The sequence below is a fragment of the Anabrus simplex genome, chromosome 1 (assembly GCF_040414725.1).
Source record: "Anabrus simplex isolate iqAnaSimp1 chromosome 1, ASM4041472v1, whole genome shotgun sequence".
Lineage (NCBI taxonomy): Eukaryota > Metazoa > Arthropoda > Insecta > Orthoptera > Tettigoniidae > Anabrus > Anabrus simplex.
The window spans coordinates 1150493188-1150498649 of NC_090265.1; the positions used below are offsets into that span (position 1 = coordinate 1150493188).

The following is a 5462-nucleotide window of genomic DNA, read 5'->3' on the forward strand; positions in this document are numbered from 1 at the left end:
GGTATAACACTGCGATAATACGACCTGGCCAATCAGAATGTATTCTTGAAAAGTATGGCCGGTGGTGGCCTCACCCTGCCATCTGGTATGATTTGTAGTAAATATGACAATTGATTAGCAATTGTTTTTGCGTAAGTGGAGGGAAAAGTTGTTTGAATTGTGTTTAACATGTGGTCAATACGTTCGGGTGAATAATTTTTAATATTTGTTTGAATTGCGTCAACACATGGTCAGTGAGTTCATTTGGATCATTTCTAGTGTGGTCAATACCTTCATTTGGATAATTTCTGCTATCTACACGATGCAAAATTAAAGAGACATAAATTACAAGTAGCCTACACAAGTTGTCATCTGAATCACTAAAGCGTGGGCGGCTTAATGGAACTGGATTTACTTGTAAATTTTGTAGCTGGGACACATCCAGCGAACGAGAGTTACGGGGACATATGAGCGTCATACATTCAGTGAGAAGATTCAAAATTCATATAGACTGTCCTGGTAAGTGCTGACGATTTCCATATTAGTAGTTGAATAGGTTAGAGGTAATGGATATGTATGTTCTTACTCAAAAGCCTGGTTTTTTTTGTTTTTTTCATTATTTTTTTTTTCATTTCAGTGGTGTATTGTCCTTATATCACTGCGAATCACCAAGAGTTGAGTCAGCATGTGTTGCATGACCACAGTGAATTAATTCTTGAAGGATGTTCTATCACAGAAATGTCTTCAATAACATGAAAGGTGGGAAGAATGTTCAACTACCTATTGTACCATAATAGTTATGCAACAGATCTTCATATTCATATTTTTGTTCATTGTATCTAGTGTGGAGATAGTTGAATGCATAAATGTTCATTAAAGTTTATTAAGGTTAGGCCTATTCCATGAAATATCACAATCTGCTACAAGCTACATTTTCCTCACATGTTCATTAAATACCAGTACCAATATTCTTTAAATCAGTATAATTTGCTGTTCCTATTAATAGCTCCATTAGGCCTAATGATGCTCGAAATGTACTCACAACCAAAATTCATGCTTTCAGAAAGATTTTCCTTAATATTTTCAGTATTTATTTGAAATAAATTATTTGCATGAGGAGAAGATTCCCTTAGGGTGAAATCTCATATTTCATTAAAATTGTTATACTGGCACTAACTACATTTGATCATTCTTTGAAATCTCAAGAAGGGTACCTATGGTTCTTGCTGAATTCGTTAAAGTATTATTTTAAGAAATTTTGTTAAGACTTATCTAGTTCTAGCAGTTACAGCATTATATCCATGGAAAGAATATGCGCAAAATTCCGAACATATTAATCCATGATGTAACCCTACATTTTAAATTATATGTCTGTTTTGAATACAGAATGATTAGGCCTACTTCCCCCTGTGAAATATAATTGTTGCAAGGCTGAAGTGGCCGGAGTGAATTCTGATTTCCATTTTAGAATTAGCATAGGAAGTCAGTGTGTTGATATCACACCGATTGATCTAACGGAAACCTGCATTTTATGTAATATTTCATCATTATTTTCATTCTTAGATAAAGTAATTATTTTAATTTTCAGGAATAACTTAGAGATGGGAATGTTTGCATAGTAAGATTGAATACCTACTTTCCTTAATCTTGTCTATAATCTGTCCTCATTTGCTCCATTCCACAGTTCTTGACAAACTGGATGTTTAGGCTACATCTTCTATACCGGTAATCTATTTTGTTCACAAATATGGTTCCTGTGGGAGTTAAAGATCTGTTTTATCAACTTTTAGATTCAAAGAAAACATTGACAGCACCACCAATACCATTAAATTATCTTTGTCTTTCCGAAGTGGCAAGAAAAGTGATCATTTCTTTGCCAGAATCTGCGAGGTATTTACATAAATTTATGAAATAATATTTGTTACATCCTCATGTAATTCATGAACTTTCTCTGAAAAAATTTATACTTTAATATCTTTTGAGGTAACTGCTAAGGAAATTGTCATTGTTTAAGAAGCCTTTCTCGTGGTCAGTCGAGATTTCTTCTGAGGATGCAGAGCACAGTTTTCTGCGAAACATTAAGAATTTTATCTTATTTTCTTGACACGGCATAAGCCCAAAAGCCTATACAGCATCATGTCTACAATTTTGTCATACAGTAAGCTTACTTGAAACTCTGGAGAAGGAAATTAAATAGCGACTGGTTTGTTCCAGATGTAAAGAATTGCATTTTGAAGAATAGAAGTATAGTTTTCCGGAAAATAATATATAACCACTACTTTTTTCCAAAGAAATAAACCTGTTGTTGGATCAAGTTGCACAAGTCTTGGTGAGTGGAGTCAATAGTAGCACTTGAAGAGTGATTTCTAGCTTCCATGGCTCAGGCGGCAGTGCGCCAGCCTCTCACCGCTGGATTCCGTGTTTAAATCCCAGTCACTCCATGGGAGATTTGTGTTGGACAAAAAGGAGGCAGGAGAGGTTTTCTCCAGGTACTCCGGTTTTCCCTGTCATCTTTTATTCCAGCAACACTCTCCAGTATCATTTCATCTGTCAGTTATTAATCATTGCCCCAGAGAAGTGCGACAGGCTTCAGCAGCCAGCACAGGTCCTATCCTCACCACTAGATGGGCCTTCATGTGTTCCATTCCTGACCCGGTTGAATGACTGGAAACAGGCTGTGGATAATTCATACTCGGGAGTCATTTCCAGTAAATTTTTTCCGAGTAATTCAGTGCTTGGATATACTGATCAGCTGTTCAGGCTGGGCTGGGTAGCTAGGGCAGTAGAGCACTGGCTTTCTGAGCTCAAGTTGGTTTGTTCAATCCTAGCCCAGTCCAGTGATACTTGAATTTAATGGTGCTTTTTGAGGATCCAACTTAACAGACAGACCATAGTCAGAGGTATTTATCAAAATTATCTGAAGCTCACTTAAAATTCTCAAGTTCAAAGTTTATTTATAGAAGTATGCACGGAAATCACATTTTTATGTTGAGATAGTCATTTTTAAAATACAACAATGAACATTAGATCAGCCTGCCTGGTGGCCATGATCGTTAAGGCATTGAAGTCTAAACTGTCTGACACCGAGGTTAGCCAGTTCGAGTCCCGTTGTCAAAAAAAATTCACCATCAGAATGTTGGCTGGCAGGGTAGGGGAGGGGGTGGTATACAATTTATAACCACTAGATTGCTTGTCAAAAGCCTGGATTAAATTCCAAACCTCTCTGCAATGCTCATATAGAGTGAGGGCATATGACGCTGTTGATAGTGATTTGTCCGTCGGATGGGGACGTTAAGGATTGAGCAGTCCTTATGGTGCTATTCGACAGGAGTAGGCTATGTGCCAGCATGGGTTTCACCCTCTCCCTTCCTAGTATCATATATCACATCATTCATTTCATCTCATTAACTCCTCTGATGAGGTTGACGTCAGGAAGGGCATCCAGTCATAAACACCCGCCACGACAGATTCATCTCACCTCACCTCATACCTGACCCCGTACAGAAACGGGACAAGGGTTGGCCAAACAACAATAAACATTAGATCACCAAAACAGTACTCTACAAACAATGTCCAAACCTTGTCCCGTTTTATCTACGGGGTCAGGAATACGGTGAGATGAATCAGTCGTGGTGGGTTTTTATGACCGGATGCCCTTCCTGGCGTCAGCCTCAACAGACGAGTTAATGAGATGAAATGAATGACGTGATATATGATAGTAGGAAGGGAGAGGGTGAAACCCTGTGCCAACATATAGCCTACTCCTGTCAAATAGCACCAAGGGGTCTGCTCAAGGCTTAACATCTCCAACCGATGGACGAATCACCATCAACAGCGTCATATGCCCTCACTCTATATGAACACTGTGGAGAGGTTTGGAATTTATTCCAGGATTTTGGCACGCAATCTAGTGATTAGAAATTGTATATCACCACCTCCTCTACCCTGGTGGCCAAAATGTTTTCGATCAAGGGGACTTGAACCGGCTAACCACGGTGTTAGACCATGCAGACTTCAACGCCTTAACAATTATGGCCACCAGGCGGGAACGAGTACTCTACAAACAAGTTTAGTAAAAAAAAAAGTAAATGTTTAATTTGTTGTAGTTTGTGAGTTTTTATGGAATGACCCTTACCATAACACAAGTTGAGCTGTGCAATAATTTTATTATTATCTTAATGTTAATAACTAGTAATTCAATTTTTCTATTCTTTTCAAGAATTTAAGGTATGGAAATCAAAGGAAAAAAGGACACTCAATCCAGATATTTTCTAACTAGTCCACCAAGACATAAGAGGACATCAACAACTACCAAACCAAACCCCACGACACTACAGCTCTTGAAGGATCTACTTATTTCTGTCATCACAGTGGATTGGTCAAAAGAAGAGGAAAGGGAATACGGCATATGAAATTTCAGGGTTCGTGTAAAATAAATAAATCGAGTGTGCATGTTATTTACAATAATGTACATTTTGGACATCGCAGAGGAGTTGGGCATATCCTGCTGTCAAAAGAAGAGAGAGAGAGCAGATTGCTGGCCAGTTGGCTCAGAATATTCCCTTTGACACTGTTCTGAATAATATCACAGACAATTTAGATACTAAGCAGATTACTAGGCTACACCTTCTGCAAAGACATGACCTGAGTAATATTGTTCGTGATTTTAGATTAGATAGTGATTAACAGAGTCAGAAAGATGTAGAAAGTGTGTGGACTGGGATGGATAGGTTAAAAGAACAAGGTAATGGGTATGTCCGGTTTGGTAAATTACAAGGGATTTCCAACCCAGAATACGGATTGACAGAATGATTTTGTATTAACAATTATGACTGATGTGCAGAAAGTAATGCTTGTGGAGTTTGGGAAAAAAATCATTTGTATGGACAGTACTCATGGGACAAATGCTTGTGACTTCTCACTTACAACATTATTGATGTTAGATGAATACAATGAGAGATTCTCTGTTGCATTCTGTTGCTCTAATCGAACAGACTGCAATGTGCTGAAATGGCTTTTTTTTTTTATTTTTTTATGTTGTCAAATAATCAATATCTGCAATTGATTTTCCTGTGCAGATACTGATAACTGATAATTAGGCTTCATTCTCTAATGCATGGGTTGAAGTCATGGGTGGCCTTTTGAAGAAACTTCTATGCATGTGGCATATGGATAGGGCTTGGAGAAAGAACATTTCCTCTAAAATTCATGGTACCTACACAGGCATTCAAAGCAATTGTGTAACAAACACCTAAGGATGTTGTTGCAGTATGAAAACGTAGTTGAATTCCACAGTGAGCTCAACAACTTCCTAGATGCTTGTGAAAATAATGACACATGTAGAGAGTTTGGTGTGTACTTCGAAAAGGAATATGCTAGTAGGTGTGATCAGTGGGCCTATTGTTACCGATTAGAAATGCACATACCAGTATGCATTTAGAAGTCTTCCATCAAGTCCTAAAACAAGTGGTAATGAAAGGTCT

At 37.9% G+C, this 5462-nt stretch overlaps 1 long non-coding RNA gene across 1 annotated transcript; it reads left to right on the forward strand.

Annotated features, from left to right (window-relative positions):
- The first annotated feature begins 203 nt into the window (after positions 1-203).
- Positions 204-5120, forward strand: LOC137501505 (uncharacterized). The gene is made up of 3 exons (XR_011018583.1): positions 204-498; positions 617-738; positions 4199-5120. It is a non-coding gene; the product is annotated as an uncharacterized lncRNA (long non-coding RNA).
- Positions 5121-5462: the final 342 nt, after the last annotated feature.